Genomic DNA, 22,792 nt, shown 5'->3' on the forward strand with positions numbered 1-22,792 from the left:
TGCGCACCGTGGCAGCAGCAGCGGAGGTGAGCTAGGGCGGCCGGGGCACATTTTTAGGGGCGGCATTCTGGCGCCGGCCATGCCTCCCCTAAGAATGTGCCGCCCCAAGCACCAGCTTGTTTTGCTGGTGCCTAGAGCCGGCCCTGATCCCTAGTGCCTCTTTGTAGGGGATGGGGGAGAGATTACTGACCTGCTGCCTCCTCCTGGTGCCCCCTTCAGTTCTTCCCCTGCCACATTTGGTGTGTTCGCCTCCTAACCCACCTTGCCCCTTCCTCTCCCTTTGTAGGGTTCCCCATGCTCGGGCCCTGGGATTCCCCCTTCCTCGCCACCCCCAGCTGGTCCCTGCTGCCCTGGTCTCACTCCCCTTGGAGGGGCTGCATTGAAGCTCTGCCTCTCTGCCTGTGGGATCCAGCAGGGGGAGCCCTGAAACAGGGGAGGAGGCGACACAGCCCCGAATAGGCCAGTGGCCAGAAGGTGGAGAGGGCCCTGGGACCTGCATGCCCAGAATGGGACTGCAGGCAAGAGGAGAGGTGGCTCGGTGCTGCTCCACTGCTCACCTGGCTGTGGATCCACAGGCTGGGCCATGCTTTCTTGCTCCCTGCCCCTAAGCAGAGTGGGCCGGGGCCAGCATGCTCAGTCTCAGTCCAGAGAAGGGGTACTCTGCCCCCTCAATCTTGCAAGAGCATCCGTCTGGCTCCGAACAGTACACTGACAAGCAAACCAAGGTCTTGGGGCTGGGAGTAACTGGGAGCTTTCCTGGCAGTTCCTTTCCACCTGCCATGCTCTTGGTTTATGTGTTACTTGATTTCCCCCAGCTGGGAATAGTTTCAAGTCGATTACACTTTCAGGGGCTCATGTGCTGGCCCAAGGCTGCAACGTGTGGGTAGCAAATGCTGCAGGGGAAGCCGTGAAATCCAAACCAAAAGCCATGTACATGGAAATGAGAACTCCTAATACTAATGAGAACATGGGCACAGAGGGACTTGTAAACCTATCCCCGTCTCTGTTGAAAAGAAAGGAATTTGAGGCAGGCGGCTTCTCTTTCCTGAGAACATTTCTGCCAGTCTTAGCCAGGGACTCCCCTGCGGGGGCATTACCACCCAGCGCTTTCCAGGGGCCCTCTCTGAGTGGGGCGCTAGAATCCCATGGGATCTTGGGGCTGGCACAGGCTAACGCCTGTCAGCATCTCGAACATTTCCTGTGGTTTTCTCTGAGGCTGATAAAAAACCCCGAAGGGTTTGTGGCACCGCAGCTGGAAGGGCTGGCATGGGGGGTGCAGACGTCACTGTCGCACACCCCTGTTTAGCTCCCTCTGAAGTCAGTCCCTTCCCCCGATGTGGCAGGGGCCCAGCAGACTTTGCACAAGAAGCAGAGGGCAGAGCTCCAGCTTGGGGATTTGTCAGGAAACGTAACCAGACAGGGAATGAGAGAGCAGGAGAGAATGGATGGTTCAGCAAAGGCAAAGCTCGGTCTCTGGCTGTCTCTTGGCACCATCCCAGCACCTGACCAGCAGCCTGCAGTTCCAATGGGGATGTCTGACAGGACTGACCTGACGGCTCCTAAGTGCCATCTGGTCCATTGTGCAAATCCTTCTTAGCCCCTGGACTGCTGCCCCACTTGCCTGCAACGGCTCCGCTCTTGGGCAGCACTATGAGCTGGGGTTGGTGCAGTGCCCGCTGTGCACGGGTGGTCCCTCTCCTTGCACCCAGCAGCAGGAAACCTTTGCTAGGGGAAAGTGAAGAGGAAACAAACTGCAGGGAAATAACGTCACACCTGGCGAGTCCCAGGCACCGGTCCTTGCTTTGGGTCTGGTGTCCAGCTCCCACTAGGTTCTATGGGGCCAAAGTGGCACAGATCTCATTAATCCCCTCTTGCCTGCCACTTAACAAATCTCCCCTCCCCCCCCCCAGCTCATCCTTCCCAAGCTGTGCCTCCAGCGCCAAGTTTCTGGCCATTGGGAAATTCCCTGAGGCAGGTCTGTCAGCTGAATGGCTCAGCAGGGCCGGCAGGGGAGGGATGCTAAGAAAGGGGAGGTGGGAAAGCTCCATGAGGTCACCTAATCCATCCCCAGCGAAGGTTGCTCCCTACGCTCTATTTTCCCAGTGGGCTTTGCCTCAGCCAATGTTCCTGTCTCATGTCCTGGCATGCTGGGGACACCCTCTGATTAGTCATGGTGCCAGGCCTGGTCAGAACTGGGTCTGAGCAAGTGACAAGGGAGCTCAGGGAGGGAGTAGCTTTGGTGCCCGCTGGTTTCACAACCAGCTTTGAACCTGCCAGCCCTGAGTGCACGGGAGGGTGGGGGGGCAGGGGGAAGGATCACATTCGTTCCCCAGGCACCCCTGCTCTGTGCAGCAGGGCCCAGAGGGGCAAGGCAGAGGAGCTCCTGGGGCTGGCTTCCCTCCACCCCGTGTCCCCTGGAGACGCTTCTTCAGACAGCTGTTTGTCCACAGGAACCATATGAGTTCTCACTGTCTTGTGAGTGTAACTTCCCTCCCTCCTGCTGCCCAGCTGGGCAGTGCCCGCACTGCAGGGCAAACTGCTGCTGCAAAGTGAGGTGTGGGGGAAAGCAGTGGTGGCTCCTACCCCAGGCACTGCCGCTGATGTGCCCTCAAAGGCCTCTTTCTGCTGCCCTGGCTTTTCTTGCCTGCTCCCCTGCCTGCTGTCCTGCAGCCCTTCAGAAACACACGTGGAGATCAGCCCTGGAGCTTGGCAGCAAAGCAGGCAAGTCCCTGCCAGAACACCCCCCGGGATCCAACTGGAGCCATCACCCCTGAGCCCCTGGCTTCGCCCCAGGCTCCACGCACTAGGAAGGAGGCCCATGTCCTAGGAGAGGCCATCCGTCTCCTCAGTCCACAGTAGCAGGACAGACAATGGCATCGGGCATGCCCGCTTGAGGCTCCCAGCCAGTGGCAGTGGAGTTGATGAACCATCCCCACTTTAAAACAATGATCCGGAAGGGGCGATTGTTGCACTGTCCACGGCCGATGTGAGCATGTAGCATGGGCAGGCACATCTCACCTGCCGAGGATGCCAGGCCCTTCTTAGGCATGTGGCTGGGTCATATGGCTGGAGAGGTGCTGCCTGCAGGCCAGGCCATGCCAGCTGCTCCCCATGCCCGGCCCTCCCCTGGCAGGCAGCCGGGCCCTGCTCTCTGTCAAATGTGTCATTACCCAACTGGGTTCCCTGGGTCATTTGGACAAAGGGTTTTCAGCCTGTCATGTCAGGCTCTGACTGGGTGGCTGGTGAATTGCGTCTGGCTAAGGTGCTTCTGTGGAATGAACCATCAGTGGAGCACGAATGCAGGGAATGCCAGGCTCTGCCAGTCCAGAGGGTGCTGCCTGCCCTGGAGACTAGCAACTCACCCCAGCCTGCTTGCCACCTTGTCTGCATGCCCCCTGGGTGTGGGGGAGAAAGTGTCAGCCATCACTTCTCGTCTTCTTCCCTCCCAGTGCTCTGTTGTTTTCACTCCACAGAGGCTCAAGAGCTGCACTAATCCTCTAATCCTCTAATCCCCAGCGTTTCCCGCCCGCTAGGTGCAGTGTTTATCTCCCACCCGCTAGCTCTGTGTCTGTCCATCGGCCTGTCTGTCTAATTGCTGGTGGTCCCTGATGGCAGCTCCATGGCAGCCGTAACCAGCTGCTGGGGAGCAACTCTGCAAGGCTGCCGCTCCTGTGTCATGAGCCAGCGACCCACATGGCCGCAATCCAGCCAGCACCTCTCACACAGCATAATGCCCAGAGCTCCTGCTCAGCCGAAAGCCTTCTCCTGTGCCGGGAGCTGCAGGGAGGCTATCCCCAGGCTGTGCATGCAGGGAGCCAACAGACGCCACAGCCACGCCATGGCCAACTGCTACAGCTCACTCAAGCAAGCTGGAGATAGAACAGCAGAGCCAGTGTCCCTGGGGGCGGGCTCCTTCCCCGGGAGGGCTCTTGCACTGGCTTCTGCATGGCAGGGGGTGCCCTCCAAAGGAATTTTCTCAGCTCTAATCCTCACCTTGATAGCTGGGATTTAATCAGCACTGCCATAAGCAGCTTTTTCTAAGGCAGAGAAGAGCTGAGGCTCAATAGGAATTAATTTGCCTAATTAGTGTCTTTGGAAAGTTCTCCTCCTGCGCATGCCCAGGCGGGAGAACTCTGTGCGTGGGATGGCTGCCCGCAAAGGCCCTTCCCCAAGCATGGTGCACCAGCTTGGGGCGTGGCTAGACCCCCTCCCCTGCGTGGGATCAGGCTGCTGTCTCAGGGTCTGGCAGGAGCATTTGTGCCCTTCAGCTAGCTGCATGCTGCCCTCCACTTGGGCGCAGGTCGTACCACCATCTCTGTCCTCCCCAGGCTCTGTGCAATGGAGCGGGAGTGACTCCACCATGGGGCAGTTCTGTGGGGTCACCCATGTAGATCCATGCTGGCATGTGGAAGCCAAGAGAACTTGTGCTGCTGATGGCACATGTGAGGGCCAGGCTGGGTGAGGGGCACCCAGATGCCAGCTGTAACTGCTAAAGGCTGCTCCATTTCGGCTCACTCCCCAGCTTCCAGGCTGTGATTCCAGCCCAAGGTGGATGGAGGCGCTTTGGGCCAACGCAGGGCTCCCCTGGCCCTCGGCGTGGCACTGAGTCAGCCAGCGGGTGCCAGGACAGCCCTGTGCTGAAGTGTGGAGCAGGCAGCTGACAGGGAAGATGAATGGGTTTAATCACACTGCTTACAGGGCACCAGCTGAAGTTTCGTGTAAGTTATGATAGCGCCAGTTTGCACAAAAATTGTATTTCCAGGCTTCATTGACTGGCTTAATGAGAATCGTTACGTGTCAGATATTAAATTAAGAAATTAAAGAGCTGTTGCAGTGTGTACAGACTCCTTCCCTTGCACTGGCCCCATGGCCTCCAGATCAGTCAGGAATGTGCCTCTGGAAAGGAGGGGGAAAGCCTTTGATTTTCTGCCACTGGGGAAGTTAATCTAATGCGTAGTGGCACCTAATCCATGTTTTATTTAAAGGCAGGAGATGAGTGATGTCCTCAACCACTGCTCATTGCCTGCCCTCCAGCCGGGGCACCCAGAGCCAAAGCCAGTGCCCCTTGTGGGTGAAATCCCAGGCAGCAGCAAGGTGCCAGGGACTGCGCTGCTCCAGCGGGTTCCTGTTCCTTGGCACAGGAGGTGCTGTAGAAGCTCCTCTCTATTCTGGTGGGATGTCCCTCTTCAAGCCAGGTTCCCTGGCATATCCCTTCTGGCTGCTGGGTGGGGGCTCCAGGGGCCTGGCTTTCTCCTGCCAGTTGGTCTGTCTTGTGGGTATGCTGGGGTGTGGGCGGATGTTGGCACAGGTGACTTCCGGCTTCCCTAGGGAGCCGGCAAGGCCAGTCTGAGGCATTCCTGAGTGCCTTGGGGTTCACAGCATGATCCCTGCTCAGAGAGCCTGGGAGCTGGGCCGAGCAGTGAGGAGCTGCCTGTGTGACATGTGCACAGTGCTGGGAGCAGGTCTCTGGGGCTGAGAGAGGGGACCACCACCCGTTCATGATGCCCACAGCACAGCTGGCATGCCGCCTGTGTCGATCCACCTGCACACAGAGGGGACTGCTCTAGCAAACCTGTAGCTGAGGGCGCCGCTGGCTCAGGCTCCACCCAGCAGGGACTGGCCCAGTGTCAGGTGGTATTAACTGCCCATGTGCTAGTGCCACATGCTGTGGAATATAATCTTGGGCCCTCTGGGAATCAGGACATCTCCCCTCTTTATGTCACAAGCTGCCCCCTCCCTCCATAGACCCCAGTCCTGGATACTCCCATGGCTCCTGCCCCCTGCCATGGGACTGACCCCCCCAGCCCCAAAGCTGCAACAGCATCAGAGCCAGGGGCCCATGATGGGCAGAAATTCCCATGGTGACTCCTGCGAGGGGATGATTGGATGACTTGATGGCTGGGGCATGGTGGTGGGGAGACAGAGCCTTGAGCGGCAGGGGCTTGTGGCACATCTGGGGCTGCCCCCACCTTGGTTAAAGACTTACACGGGTGTAACGCAACTTGCGCCACACCTCACATTGGGCACTAGCAATCCTCAAACTGCGATAGAGGGGCATTGGCAGCACTGCCTGGGCTGGAGCAGCCAGCAAAGAAGAGCCTACGCAGCCCAGGCTGTGGCTGGAGATGGAGATCTCAGGATTTGGAGAGGGCCAGCCATGGCAGCGCCTGGGTGCTAGCAGTACCTGCCATAGGCCTCTGGAGCTGGAGTGGGTCTCCAAGCTGCCTGACCCCAGCACAGCTCCGCTCAGGCAGGGCATGTGAGATACAGGACTTGGGATGGGAGTGCAGGAAGTGTTGTATGTACCCTGCCTGCCGTCCTCCCCACCAGATCCCTGGCTCCATCTGCCCAGTGCTGCAGCCACGCTTCTCGTCCCTGGGGTTCAGCGATGCCTGTGGAGCTGCAAGATGGGGAGGTAGAGCTGCAAGATGGGGAGGGGTAGCAGCCCCCCAGGTCAGCTGGCCATGGCTAGGACCAGTCTCCTCAGACCTCCCCCAACATGTCCCTTCCTTCTTTCAGTGAGACAGGGCTGGTGCTGAGCCCAGTGCAGGGACCACGAGGGGCAGTGATGGACCTTCCCTGTCCAGGACTGCCCCCGTGCCCCCCGCACCCCTGGGCAGGTTAGAACATCCCTGAGGGCTGCTTTACCTTGTGCCCTGGCTGTGAGAACCACTTGGAGCCATTGCACCCTGTAGAACAGCTAGTGTAGGGGTGGGGGACACAGAGCCTGTTGGGTCAGCTCTGAGCCTTTTGGGGAGGCCCCCATGCTGGAGAACTACCCCGGGAGGGGGGAGCTCCAGCTGCTTGACAGCCCCTTTGCATGATTCCTGTGGCACAAGGGGGCCACAGGGCAGGGATGGACCTCTCCTGCTGCTCTGATTATTCCCCCCATGCTGCATAGCTGGCTGCCCCACCAGGTCCTCACACAGAACATGGGGGTACAGGGGCAGAGCACTCCCCAGCAAGCACAGCCATTGGGTTCCATTGCGAATCATGGAGCCAGGGACGTGGGCTGGGGATGCCGGGTGGGAAGCCTCTGCCCAGGTGAGCCACTGTGGAGCTGGCCTAGTGCAAGGAGGAGCCAGCGGCCTGGTGCTCCAGCTCCTGGAGGAGCCACGAGCCTTCTGCAGGCCCCAAAGCCCAACAGAGTGCTGGCTGCTGACTCAGCCCAGGCCCACACCCCAGCCTTCTCCGCCCCACAACAGGGCCCCAGTAGAAGGCGGGGGATGTGTGTGTGGCATGTGTGAAATTTATGTCAGTCAGGGGTGTGTTTTTTTCACACCCTGACCAACAAAAGGTGTACTGATAAAAGTGCTAGTGTAGACATAGCCATAGACTTTAAGGCCAGAAGGGACCATCATGATCATCTAGTCTGACCTCCTGCACATCGCAGGCCACAGAACCTCACCCACCCACTCCTGTAACAAACCCCTCACCTCTGGTTGAGTTACTGAAGTCCTCAAATCATGATTTAAAGACTTCAAGTTACAGAGAATTCATCATTGACACTAATTTAAACCCTGCACATGATCCGTGCCCCCATGCTGCAGAGGAAGGTGAAGAAACCTCAGGGTATCTGCCAATCTGGCCCGGGGGGAAATTCCTTCCTGACTCCAAATATGGCGATCAGTTAGACCCTGAGCATGTGGGCGAGATCCGCTAGCCAGACACCTGGGAAAGAATTCTCTGTAGTAACTCAGATAAACTTATCAAACTCAAACTCCCATAAACTTATCAAACTCAAACTCCCATAAACTTATCAAACTCAATCTGGAAGCCAGTTTGGTGTTTTGCCCCCACTGCTCCCCTTGGGAGGCTGCTCCAGAACTTCACTCCTCTGATGATTAGAAACCTTTGTCCAATTTCAAGCCTAAACTTGTTAATGGCTAGTTTGTATGTACAGGCTGGGTCTTATTTTATTGTGAATGGTTGATCTCATTCCCTATGTCAAACAAGGATAGAAGAGCAACTTGGCCTCTCCCTGCAATGGTGCAGGAGATAATTCCAGCTCCCACAGCAAGGGTCATCACCTCGCCAACCTCTCCAGAGCCCACACCCTCCCTGGCGACTTCCCAAACCCAGACAGTCCTGGACTTTTACCTGAGTGGCTTTTAGTTTAGATTAAGAGAAAGAACAGAACAGGCAAGAACAAGGTGGAGTTCCCAGGGGAGAGCATGGGGTGTATGTCTCCTGTGAACTACGCTGCGTGTTCAAAATGGCAGTATCCTGCAGACAGCTAGTGATGGGAGCCCAGAGCAAGATCACACTGTGTAACCCAGACAGGCCCAGGCAGGTGTATTACACCTGTGTCCAACCATCTTCTCCCGTATTACACTGAAGCGGGTCGTGTATGGTCTCTGCTGACAGCTAAGGACTAGATGGCTGTCATGGTTCTTGAAAGATGTTTATATGGGAAACTATTTGTGAGCCATGTGACATGTAGGCTATTATATTTCAAACCTGCTGGGAGTGAAACCCATCCCGGGGGCAGTGGGGCTGAGAGCTGACCCCATCAGCATGAGCACAGTGAACAGCCCTGGAGACTGGCTGGACTAGCTGCAGGCTGGAGATTTACAAAGCTAAAGGAACCCGTCCCCAGGAGCGTTCTCGGCAGAAAGGGCCCCATGGCTTGTGGCTGGCGCAAGTGACTCTCCGTGAGAGAGGAGTGAATGCTAGTGGGAGCTGTCTCATGAAAAGCGGGTCCCAGCTCGCTGGACGGGACAAGTGCTGCATGAACTACCCAGTGGGTGAGAAATACCTCGTTGGACAGGAATGTGACTTGCCAATAAGTACAGGTGAGGGATGGGGTGTTGTGGTTTTCTTTTATCTGTAACCTTGCGTCTCCAGCTCCTTGGACTTGCCTTTTAGTTGAATCTTTATCTCCAGCTTTGTTAAATAAATCTCAGTTTGGTTTTCTGTAAACCTGTCTAAGCGCTTCAGGCTAAGGAGAATGTGGAACTGAGGAGAAGCCAGTGAACAGTGGCAGGGGGAAGGGGAGGGTGCCCGGCTTCCCCAGAACCAGCGGCTCAGAGGACACTGCATGTGTGCAGGAGACAGGGGACTGGGCGCACATGTCACATGGTGGGGTGTGTCAGTTGCTAGCCAGCAGAGGGAAAGAGTGGGGCTTGTGGAGCCAGGGCACCTCTGCTGCCAGTAGCCAGTGGCTGGAGAACCTGTAGGAGAACACTTCAACCTCCCTGGCCACACAATAGCAGATGTAAAGGTAGCCATCTTACAGCAAAAAAACTTCAGGACCAGACTCCAAAGAGAAACTGCTGAGCTCCAGTTCATCTGCAAATTTGACACCATCAGATCAGGATTAAACAAAGACTGTGAATGGCTATCCAACTACAGAAACAGTTTCTCCTCCCTTGGTGTTCACACCTCAACTGCTAGCAGAGCACCTCACCCTCCCTGATTGAACTAACCTCGTTATCTCCACACTGATTTATATCTGCCTCTGGAGATTTCCATTACTTGCATCTGAAGAAGTGAGGTTCTTACCCACGAAAGCTTATGCTCCCAGTACTTCTGTTAGTCTCAAAGGTGCCACAGGACCCTCTGTTGCTTTTTACAGATTCAGACTAACACGGCTACCCCTCTGATACTTGACACCATGCAAGGCACTGCATTTAGCCGTATGGAATGGAAATCTATCAACCTCATGAAGAAACTTGCACAAATACAGACAGATATCATCTTCCTTTCCAAATGCAAACAGATGGACATCATACCAAATGGACCGAAGGTGAAAAATCCATTGCTATCTACATACTGCACAGACCACAGTGAGAGATTATGCCATACATTATCAAAGAAACTGAGGAACCACCTGATCAGCATCCTATACAGCAAACAGAAAAACATCAAGAAAGAGCTCTCCAACCTGGAGACTTTCATAAATAACCAACCCTCCACACAAATGGACTTTACTAAAATAAGACAGGAGATCTACATTACACACTTCACCTCTCTACAAAGGAAAAAGGACTGTAAGCTGTCTAAAATCCTACCTGCCACATGGGGCCACAACAGGAGTACCCCTAACTCACCCAGCAATATCATCAATTTATCCAGCTACACACTCAACCCAGCAGAAGAGTCTGTCCTATCTCAGGGACTCTCCTTTTGCTCCAGCACCCCCACGAACATGATACAGTTCTGTGGTGATCTGGAAGCCTACTTTCGCCACCTCCGACTCAAAGAATACTTTCATGATAACACTGAACAGCGCACTGTTACACAGATACCCTCCCACCAACAACACAGGAAGAAGAACTCCACATGGACTCCTCCTGAGGGTCGAAATGACAGTCTGGACCTATACATAGAATACTTCCGCTGACGTGCACAGACAGAAATTGTGGAAAAACAACATCGCTTGCCTCATAACCTAAGTCGTGCAGAACGCAATGCCATCCACAGCCTCAGAAACCACCCTGACATCATCATCAAAGAGGCTGATAAAGGAGGTGCTGTTGTCATCATGAACAGGTCTGACTACCAGAAGGAGGCTGCCAGACAACTCTCCAATACCAAATTCTACAGGCCACTTTCCTCAGATCCCACTGAGGAATACACTAAGAAACTGCACCATCTACTCAGGACACTCCCTACACTAACACAGGAACAAATCAACATACCCTTACAGCCCCGACCGGGGTTATTCTATTTACTACCTAAGATCCACAAACCTGGAAATCCTGGATGCCCCATCATCTCGGGCATTGGCACTCTCACTGAAGGACTGTCTGGATATGTGGACTCCCTACTCAGACCCTACGCCACCAGCACTCCCAGCTATCTCCGTGACACCACAGATTTCCTGAGAAAACTACAATGCATTGGTGACCTCCCAGAAAACACCATCCTAGCCACCATGGATGTAGAGGCTCTCTACACAAACATCCCACATACAGATGGAATACAAGCTGTCAGGAACAGTATCCCTGATGATGACACAGCACAACTTATTGCTGAGCTCTGTGACTTTATCCTCACGCACAATTATTTCAAATTTGGTGACAATATATACCTCCAGACCAGTGGCACCACTATGGGCACCCGCATGGCCCCACAATATGCCAACATTTTTATGGCTGACCTGGAACAACGCTTCCTCAGCTCTCGTCCACTCATGCCCCTTCTCTACCTACGCTATATTGATGACATCTTCATCATCTGGACCCATGGGAAGGAGACCCTGGAAGAATTCCACCATGCTTTCAACAGCTTCCACCCCACCATCAACCTCAGCCTGGACCAATCTACACGAGAGGTCCACTTCCTAGACACCACCGTACAAATAAGCGATGGCCACATTAACACCACCCTATACCGAAAACCCACCGACCGCTACGCCTACCTTCATGCCTCCAGCTTACACCCCGGTCACACCACACGATCTATCGTCTATAGCCAAGCACTGAGGTACAATCACATCTGCTCCAACCCCTCAGACAGAGACCAACACCTACAGGATCTTCACCAAGCATTCTCAAAACTACGATACCCACACAAGGAAATAAAGAAACAAATCAACAGAGCCAGACGTGTACCCAGAAGCCTCCTGCTACAAGACAGGCCCAGAAGAGAAACCAACAGAACTCCACTGGCCATCACCTACAGTCCTCAGCTTAAACCTCTCTAACACATCATCAGTGATCTACAACCCATCCTGGACAATGATCCCTCACTTTCACAGACCTTGGGAGGCAGGCCAGTCCTCGCCCACATACAACCTGCCAACCTTAAGCATATTCTCACCAGCAACCACGCACCGCACCATAACAACTCTAACTCAGGAACCAACCCATGCAACAAACCTCGATGCCAACTCTGCCCACATATCTACACCAGCAACACCATCACAGGACCTAACCAGATCAGCTACAACATCACCGGCTCATTCACCTGCACGTCCACCAATGTTATATATGCCATCATATGCTAGCAATGCCCCTCTGCTATGTACATTGGCCAAACTGGACAGTCACTACGCAAGAGGATAAATGGACACAAGTCAGATATCAGGAATGGCAATATACAAAAACCTGTAGGAGAACACTTCAACCTCCCTGGCCACACAATAGCAGATGTAAAGGTAGCCATCTTTCAGCAAAAAAACTTCAGGACCAGACTCCAAAGAGAAAATGCTGAGCTCCAGTTCATTTGCAAATTTGACACCATCAGATCAGGATTAAACAAAGACTGTGAATGGCTATCCAACTACAGAAACAGTTTCTCCTCCCTTGGTGTTCACACCTCAACTGCTAGCAGAGCACCTCACCCTCCCTGATTGAACTAACCTCGTTATCTCCACACTGATTTATATCTGCCTCTGGAGATTTCCATTACTTGCATCTGAAGAAGTGAGGTTCTTACCCACAAAAGCTTATGCTCCCAGTACTTCTGTTAGTCTCAAAGGTGCCACAGGACCCTCTGTTGCTTTTGGCTGGAGAGCATTTCCCCTGGTGGGTACCTACAGGGCTCCCTCCCACTGGAAGCAGGTGGCAGAGATTCACCCCTGACACCTTGGCTGACCCTGAAGCAGTGTCACACATTGCCCCTGGGGAAGAGCTGGATGGCTGAGCCATTCATAAGGGAGAGACGGAGCTGGGTGTTGTCTGTGACCTGCTGGTGTTTGCCTGCTTTGGCTTCTCATATCATGGTGAATACTGTAGTGGGAAGGTAGGGTGACCAGACAGCAACTGTGAAAAATTGGGATAGGGGTGGGGAGTAATAGGAGCCTATATAACAGGGGCTGGCAACCTTTGAGAAGTGATGTGCCGAGTCTTCATTTATTCACTCTAATTTAAGGTTTTGCGTGCCAGTAATACATTTTAACGTTTTGAGAAGGTCTCTTTCTAGAAGTCTATAATATATAACTAAACTATTGTTGTATGTAAAGTAAATAAGGTTTTTAAAATGTTTAAGAAGCTTAATTTAAAATTAAATTAAAATGCAGATCCCCCTGGACCAGTGCCCAGGACCCGGGCAGTGTGAGTGCCACTGAAAATAAGCTTGTGTGCTGCCTGCGGCATGCGTGCCATAGGTTGCTTCCCCCTGCTATATAAGAAAAAGACCCAAAAAATCAGGACTATCCCTATACAATCAGGACATCTGGTCATCCTATGGGAGGGCTGGGCCCTGTGGGACTCCAGAACCAAGCAACTGCCCAGAACAGCCCTCTGGGTTTGGTTGGAGAGGAAGGCCCCAGGCTGCACCGCTGCAGCCTCTGGTAGACGGGACAGGAGTGAGTGGGTGTGACAGGATAGAAGGGCAGCGAGAGCCTGTAATCGCCGGAACAAACCTTCTGGAGGTAAGAGAAACTTTACAGAATTCTGTTCAATCGTACTGAAGGTGGGTAACAGCTCTGGCGGTCACTGTCTTACCTAGGCCATGGCTATGGTTTATGTGAGCTTCATGGAATGCAGGGAACGTCTGTAGCAGGAAGGCCAGCTTCATGCAATTGCTGGAAATTCACCTTTTGGCACCCTATGGGGGAAGTGGGTTTCCTTAAGAAATACCCTGAGGTGAGGGGAATGCAAAAGTCCCCTGATAGAGCCAGACTCTGAAGTATCCTGGGGGGTAGAGGGGGGGAGAAGGGGAAGAGATCCTTTGTGCATGAACCCTGCTTCTGGAAACTCCCGTTCAAAGCCCCCTGAGCTGCATAACAAGGACACGGCCCACCTTGGGAGCGAGCTTGTCCTCAGCTGAAGCTCAGATGAGCTTGCAACCACAAGGAACCCCTCAGGCGGGGTGTGAGGAGACAACACTTGCCACAGCCCAGGGGAGAGCTGGGGTGAGCTCTGGGAAGCGTTTAGCTCACGTGGGTTCTGTAGGGTTTGAATGTTTTCACTGCAGGCGTGTGTGGTAACTGATACCTGTAGCACTCACACTGCTGTCCGCCTGGGAAGAGAAACCAGCTGGTGTCCCAGGGAAGCCTGTCTGTGCTGGGAATGCCACAGCGTAGGCAGGTAGCTGGGAACAGCCTAGTTCGCGTGGGCGAGCGATGTGCTGGCCGCGGCTTCTCACCGCCCCCATTGGCCTGGGACGGCGAACCGCGGCCAGTGGGGGCCGCGATCGGCTGAACCTGCTGCGTCAGCAGGTAAATAAAACTGGCCCGCCCGCCAGGGTGCTTACCCTGGCGAGCCGCGTGCCAACGTTGACGACCCCTGATCTAGGGGCAGAGCAGGGCCGCTTGCCAGAGCAGCAGGAGTTGTCTCTCTGTATAGGCAAGAGGGGCATAAACCATTGCCCGGCTCTCACCTGGGCAACGTTTGCTGACCTGCCCAGCGTGGCTGTCCTGGGAGCAGCGTGTGGAGTGTGGTGAGGCCCAGCTAGCTGCAGAGGGGCTCCATCCCATTCCTTGCTCTGGCTCCCAAAGCTCCCAGAGTCAATGGGGGGAAAAGAACCTTTTTTTATCTGCCTGTCACAGCAAGACAAATCCCCCGCGGAGGTCCCTCAGCTAGCCATCCATCTCCCCCTCCGCACCTGCCCAGACTTCTCCGGCTTTCAGGAAAGTTTCAATAAACAGCTTCATTTGGCACTAATAGGAGTTGAGACATTGTTCAGCATGGCACTGTGACGGGTTGGATCACAGAAACCCCCTTGGGGCTGCCAACTGATGTGCCAAGACTACTTCTGCCCCTGCTTTCCCTGCCAGCTTGGGGCTCCAGCACGCTGTCTTGTTAAGCCAGACATGCCAGTCTGCTCCAACACCAACCCAGGGTCTGAACCACATGTCCCAAAGCTGCAAACTTAACTGAAAGCAATTTAAGAAGTGTTCCTGTCTTTAACACTCAGATGCCCAACTCCCAATGGGGTCCAAACCCCCAAATAAATCCGTTTTACCCTGTATAAAGCTTATGCAGGGTAAACTCATAAATTGTTCGCCCTCTATAACATTGATAGAGAGATATGTACAGCCTTTGCCCCCCCCCCCCCAGTATTAGTACATACTCTGGGTTAATTAATATAAGTAAAAAGTGATTTTATTAAATACAGAAAGTAGGATTTAAGTGGTTCCAAGTAATAGCAGAACAAAGTGAATTACCAAGCAAAATAAAATAGAACATGCAAGTCTATGTATAAGAAAACTGAATACAGATAAAAACCTCACCCAATAAGCTTCCTTTTACAGACTAGTCTCCTTCTAGTCTGGGTCCAGCAATCACTCACACCCCCTGTAGTTACTGTCCTTTGTTCCAGTCTCTTTCAGGTATCCTTGGGGGTGAAGAGGCTATTTCTTGAGCCAGCTGAAGACAAAATGGAGGGGTCTTCCAGGAGTTTAAGTAGACTTTCTCTTGTGGGTGGACACCCCCTCCTTCCTCCTATGCAAATCCAGCTCCAAGATGGAGTTTTGGAGTCACGTAGGCAGTCACATGTCCATGCATGACTGAGCTTCTTACTAGCCAAGCCACATTCCTGGGAAAGCTCTGATGTGGATTGGTGTCTTTGAGTTCATTGTTGGCTTAACTGGTTCTTGATTGGGCACTTAATTTGCACATTCCTTTCTCAAGAAGCTGACCAAATGCTTTACTAAGGCTACTTAGAAATCAAGCAAATATACAGCCAATATTCCTAACTTCAAGTACAAAAATGATACATGCATACAAATAGGAGGAATGTATTCAGTAGATCATAACCTTTACATAGATATGTTACATGGCATATGTACCATAAAACATATTCCAGTTATATCATACATACATTCATAAGCATATTCCCATGAAGCCTTATGGGGTACACCATCACAGGCACCTATTGATTTGGGTCAGAATGGCCCATCACTCATGCTGGCTTAGCCAATTTTATTTATTATTATTATTTTGAAAGAATAAATCTCCAAGTGCTAAAGCTGGCCCGGGGTGCATGGCAGGCCAGGAGCTACCAGCGGGCCAGTCAGCGCCCTGACTCAGGAAACTTCTCAAAGCTCATTCCACAGGGAGCTGACAGCAGCTCCTCCAGCACCAGTGCTTCAGAGCATCACCGTGCCTGGGCCGAGACATGGTCCCTGCCTGAAGGAATGTAACGGGAGCCAACGCCATGGGGAGGAGCTGCCCCATGCAGTCCCAGGATGCTCCCTTGCCCCAAAGGCCTGGCTGCATCTCCCTGCATGGTGTTGCATGCCCAGTGCAAATGGGCATGGGGAGTGGAGGGGGACAAAGCAAATGTACCCTTTCTGCCAGGTGGAGTGAGCAGCACTCAGGGCTGGGTTCAATATCTAGGGGTTCCCTTTCAACAATATAACACAGAACTGGTTCGATCCCCCACACAGTAACCTGGGAAAATTACACACCACCCCTTAGCACCTCTGAGAGGCAATACTTCCCCTCTTGAAAGCACAGAGTCTGAGTGTAGAAAAGAAACTTTTAATGAAATGAGGGAAGGCACCTAACATTAATTAGGGGAAAGGCCACAAGCAGGATCATAATCATAAATCTGTGAGCAAGACACCCACCCAGAGTGCATGGGGCAGAGTCTTATGCCTCATGTTCTTGAGTTCTACAACCAACCGTTCCTTTACTCTCTGCTCCCCCACTCACAGTGGTTGTCCTTGGTCAGTGAGGGCCCAGGGTTCAGAGGTACATCTTTATGAGTTAACCTCCCATACGGGGAAGAAGGCACCTTGCTTGCTGCACCATCTGAGCACTTGTTTTGGCTGGCCGCCCCGCCAACTGTTGTTCCTCTCTGCTGGCCATCCTGCCAGCTGCTGTTCCTCGCCGCCCGGTCGCCCTGCTGGCCGCTAGTTCCACTCCCCTCACCGTTCCACTCACTGGTCACCTTCTGCCACCTGCCCCTCTGATGTGACCACTGCAGGTCAGTCTCTTGAGGTTTCATCCAATTCTTAGTGATTATCAGTTCTGAGGCTGGGCAGAAACGCTGTTCCACCAGAAGTGATTGACAGCTCTTTAGAACACTTAAAATAATAAAAGGCTCCTAATGGGGCCTATTTAGCTCTATCTTTGAACAGCGGGGAGGAACAGGTTAAACCCTTAGGGAGAGTCCACACCTGCTGGCTGGGACACCTATCCCCACCTCTCTTATTTTCAGAGGGGTCTGGCATTTGAGTCCTTGGCTTAACAAGGTCTTTTCAGCTGAGGTGACCCCTCATTTGGGACAGGTTCAGCACAGTTCTGCTCCCCTTTAGTCATACAATAAAGACAACAACATTGATAACAACATTTCACTACCCCTGCATTCATACTAAAGTGAACCCAACACCAGCCAAAGTTGATCACTTCGAATTACACAGCTCCTGTCTGCTGGATACCTAGGCAGTGTAGGTGTGTTCATATAAATACAGTTTGCTCCTGAAGTCTCTCCCCTTCCCCAACTAGCGGAGAGCTCATTCAGACCCTGCTTACACAAACAGGTCACAGATTGCTCCCACCCCCACCCCAAGGCCTTGCACCCTTGCTCAGGACCCTGCCTGCGCTCTGTGGACTCTGTACCCATCCCTGTTTCCTGCCTCCTCCCCTGCCACAGCTAGTGCAGGAATGGAACTCCACCCTTGTGCCCTGCCCTGAGTGCGAAGGAGGACGGGGAGGGCATGTGAGCCAGAGCTGCCCAGATCTCGCCTGTGGGGCTGTCCTAATGGGAGAACATCCCATCCTTCTGTCTCACACAGCCAGCAGCAGTGCTGATGGGATCTGACCTGGGGACATGGCAGGAGGATTCCATGACAAAACATCCCTCCCATCAGCATTCCCTGGTGCCCCAGTCCTGGAAATGCCTGTCTGCAAGCCCCCCTGGCACGGGACTCCACCAGCCAGCAGTCACTGCCTGGCACTGGTGTCATCTCCACCTGGCACCATGGCAGTGACTGTCATCTCTGGTCAGAGGTGTGATGTCACCGTGCTAGCAGCCGACTGAGCTGCCCAGATTTCAGCATGGGCTAGCCACACAAGGGATTAGCCGCCCAGCACAAGCACGCCTCAGTTTGTAGCGCAGACACCCCCCCCAGCCTCTGGGACAGCAGGAGTGGGTGGGGCTGGGGCAACAAGGAGGCAAGCCCAGGCCGGGTGTAAGTAGGTGCACATCCATTGGAGTGATTGGCCCCTGAGTGCAGCAAGACTGAGCCGGCCGTTAGGCCTGGAGAGCAAGGGGTGATCAGGGAACTGGCCAGCCCCAAGCGGCATGGCAGTGCAAGGTGGGAGACACAGGGCCCACATACAGGGCCAGGGGTGAGCTAGTGGGGGGTGGGGGGAGGTGAAGGGGACTCAGTGGGGCTGCTGTGTGGCTGGAGCACCCTGGGTGGGGGGGCTAGGCTGGCTGGGCACACTGGGGGGGCAGTGGTGCAATTAACTCCTGCTTTTTGCTAAGACATATGAGGCACCTTGCTGCGGCAGGACCATAACACACAGCCCGACACGGGGAATGGGGAGGAGAGCTCACAACTGTGGGGTCAGCAGGCCAGCCGGCCCCTTTCCCCACAGCCCCCTGCTCCTGGCTGGCTGCTGCCCCATTGCCTTCATGCTAAACATCTCGAAGGGATTCACGGGGTTGTCGAGCCGGCCCCAAGCTGGTGTTTACCAGCCATTTGTTCCAGCAGCTTAGGCAGCCAGCAAAGGTCGCTGGATCTTTAATTACGAGGAGGCAAGCGACAGGCGCAGTTGGAGGACGGGCTGGGATGAAGGGCCCGCAGGCAGACAGCTGAGGAGAGTCTGGCCCAGGATAATGAGGGAATGCAGCTGCCCTGAGGTCCCCAGCAGATGAGACAAGCTTCCCTCCTCTGTGTTCTGCATCTCTTGTCTGGGCGCTGCCCCGTCCCTGGTTGGCAATGCTGCCTGCTGCCAACCTGTCCCCTGGGGCTGCTTGTTTCTGTTTCTTCTCATATTGGCTCTCACTGGCGGGTGCTGCTGGGGACACCTCACTGAGGCCCACCTTGAGCAAGCTGCCACAAGCCAGGAAAAGCCGGGTCTGCATTGCCACAAATCCCTCAGTCTGCGGGCCTGGGCCAGCTCTCTCCCTAATAAGCCCCTCCAAATTAAACCTTGCTTGTCCAAGGCACTCCAGAGCAGCCCCAGGGAGACAGAGCAGCGCAGAGCCCATGGGAGCATGGGGGGTGGGAGAAGGGCTAGGGGCAAGGATAGGGGAGAATCATGCAGGGCTGGGGTGAGGGAAGGGTGTGTGTGGGGTCAGTTGGGGGCTGGAGCAAGAGGAGGGCGTGGGGTCACAAAGGGCTGGGGCGAGGGAAGGGTGTGGGTCACTCAGAGCTGGGGTGAGGGAGAGGTGTGTGTGGGGTCAGTTAGGGGCTGAGGCGAGGGGAGGGCGCGGGATCATGCAGGGCTGGGGCGCTGGAGAGGGGCCAGTGGAGGCCATGGGAATACGTTGCTGTCATGGAGCCCCAGAGTGCGTGCTTTGCCCCTGTGAATTAGCTTTACCCAGCTGAGCTCTGGCCCCATGGCTGGGCCCTTGGCTCCTGTCTCTCTGCACCAGCCCAGCCTAGTTCCAGACTGTTTAAAGACATTGCCCCCTCCAAGAAGCGATGCCCCCAGGGGCATGCAGTGATGCTGCCCAGCCTGTCCCAGGGTGCATTTCATAGTCCTGTGAATACCGTGCTGGAGAGCCAGGGTTAGCATGGAAAAGCCGAGCTCACATCAGCCTCCGGTAGGGTTGCCAACCCTCCAGGATTGTCCTGGAGTCTCCAGGAATTAAAGATTAAATCTTAAATTAAATATCATGTCATGTAATGAAACCTCCAGGAATACGTCCAACCAGAATTGGCAACCCTGGTGTCTGTACTGGCAGAAGCAGCTGCCCCCGCATGGCCTGCTGCCTTGGGATCCCCAGGGCTCTCCGGCCCTCTTGCAGCGACATCCTGAAGACAGCTCTCCTCACATTGCGGGTCTTCACCGCCTGCTGCAGCCTCCGCAGGATTCACAGGGCTGGCCTGCTGGGGCCTCCCAGGCATTAACAGCCAAGGTCCAGTCCTGACTCTGCCACTGTCAGTGCAGACCCCTCCACTCCGGTGTGGTGATTGCATATAGCTTATGAAAGCGCAGCTAAACCAAACCAGCCAAGCTGCAAGGACAACCCTGCAATTCTACCCTTCTGCACCCAGTGGGTGGGACTACAGAGCTGGGGGTACATTGAATCACACCTGCTAGTCAGACACACAGTGCAAAAACCCTGTATATGCCACAACTGCAATGAGGAGAGGCAAGCGAGGAGGGGGGGTGGACAAGCTGAGGGGGACCCGGTCCTGACATGAGGGAAAGGGAAGGGGTGAGGGTAAGACAGGGACGATAGTGATGGATGTGGGTGTGGATCACAGAAACCCTCTTGGGAGCTGCCACCAGATGTGCCAAAACTACTTCTACCCCTGCTTTCCCTGCCAGCTCAGGACTCCAGCACCCTGTCTTGCTGAGCCAGATATTCCCGTCTCCTCCAACACAGACCCAGGTTCTGAATTACTTGCCCCACAGCTGCAGGTTTACCTGAAAGCAGCTAACAGAAGTGTTCCTGTCTTTAACACTCAGATGCTCAACTCCCAATGGGGTCTAAACACAAATAAATCCATTTTACTCTGTATAAAGCTTATACATGGTAAACTTGTAAATTGTTCGCCCTCTATAACACTGATAGAGAGATATGCACAGTTGTTCGCTCCCCCAGGTATTAATACATACTCTGAGTTAATTAATGAGTAAAAAGTGATTTTATTAAATACAGAAAGTAGGATTTAAGTGGTTCCAAGTAGTAACAGACAGAACAAAGTAAGTCACCAAGCAAAATAAAATAAAATGCGCAAATCTATGTCTAATCAAACTGAATACAGATAAGATCCTCACCAGTTCCAGAATGCTCCCTTTTACAGACTAATCTCCTTTTAGCCTGGGTCCAGCAATCAGACACTGCCCTTTGTTCCAGTTTCTTTCAAATATCCTGTGGGTGTGTGGAGAGGCTCTCTCTTTAGCCAGCTGAAGACAAAATGGAGGGGTCTCCCAAGGGTTTAAATAGACTTTCTCTTGTGGGTGGAGACCCCCTCCTCAGTCCTATGCAAAGTCCAGCTCCAAGATGGAGTTTATGAGTCACCTGGGCAAGTCACATGTCCATGCATGACTAACAGTTTTTACAGGTAGCATCCATTGTTCACATGCTACCTTGAATGTCCTCAAGTAGACTTCTTTTGCGAATTGGAGCATTCTAAGATCCATTGTCCTTTAAGTGTTTCTTGATTAGGTACTTAATTTCAACATTCCTTTCTCCAGGAACTGACTAAATGGTCTACTAAGGTTATTTAGAAATCAAGCCAGTACTCAGCCAACATTCGAACCATTCATAACTTTGAATACAAAAATGATACATGCATACAAATAGGATTAATACATTCAGTAGATCATAACCTTTACGGAGATATGTTACATGGCATATGTAGCATAAAATACATTCTAAGCATATTTCCATAAAGCCTTATGGGAGGTACCATCACAGTGGGCAATGAGGGGGATGGAGGGGTGTGTACTGTACATGTAGTGTTCACACACATGTGTGTGCTGTATACATGCAATGTACATGCAGGTCTTGTTTATATGCACTGCATGTGAGTGTACAGTATACATGTTGGAATGCATGTGTGTACGCTTGCTGTATATATGTAGGTGTTCTGTATACGTGCGTGGGTGTGTATACTATATACGTGCATGTGCTGTGTGCATGTGTGCAGTATGGGGATGTGCATGCTTGCTGTCTAAATGTAGGTGTTCTGTGTGCATGTTGTAGTAGGAAGAGAGCCTGAGACATAAGCCCTTGTATCAGAGGCCTGGTATGAGGTAGGACCTGCTCACAGAATCTGGCAAGAACAGGGCTGATATTGAAGAAATACACATTCCTAAGAAGTGCTAGTCACAGAGTGCTCACGCAAACATGTCCCGATATCAAGGATGATACAAAAACATTCCCCAAGGATAACAGGAATACACTGACCCCTCCTAAAAGATAAGGTCAGGATAACAGTACATAATAGAGATGTTTTGATCGAACCAACACATACAAGTTGATGGGTGATAACTAGCCACATCAGGGGGCAGTAACTAACTATGACAGAGGGGCAGTACTAACATGTTTGTATTGGGGCATAAAGATGTATCTCAGAGGGAGTATCTTTGTCTGACCTAGGGAGGAACGGAAAATCCTGCCATTCACTGAGTTGGTCCATTGTTATGGGCATACATGTATTAGTGGTCTGGTAGAGTCTGCGGGATACTAATACTGTGCTTCCTTGACAATAAGCCTGGCTGGGTGCCTTCGTCCCTTAATGTAGCTTGGGGTCATTGGGTGGTTAGCTCAAGGTCTGCCATGCCAGCTGTCTGCACAGGGCTGGGGCGGCACAATGAGGGAACACACACACACAGCCAAATATCTATCAACATGTAACCACACATGTGTGGATGGGTGCTGTGTGCATTTGTGCGGTGCGCATGGGGTGCACATGCTTGCTGTCTATATGTAGGTGTTCTGTGTGGGTGTGGGTGTGTATTACCGGTAGTGTGGTACTCAGGGTGTGTGCCTGCATGTGCTGTGTGTATTTGTGCGGTACACATAGGGTGCACATGCTTGCTGTCTATATGTAAGTATTCTCTGTGTGTGTGTATTTGTGCGATACCAGGGGGTGCATGCTTCCTGTCTATATGTAGGTGTTCTGTGTGGGAGTGGGTGTATATTTCTGTAGTGTTCAGGGTGTGTATTTGTGCGGTACAGGGTGTGTGCGTGTACTGTGCATATCAGTGCAGTACACGGAGGTGCACATGCATGTGCTGTGTGTATGTGTGTGGTACACAGG

The sequence above is a fragment of the Malaclemys terrapin genome, chromosome 8 (assembly GCF_027887155.1).
Source record: "Malaclemys terrapin pileata isolate rMalTer1 chromosome 8, rMalTer1.hap1, whole genome shotgun sequence".
Taxonomy (NCBI): Eukaryota; Metazoa; Chordata; order Testudines; family Emydidae; genus Malaclemys; species Malaclemys terrapin.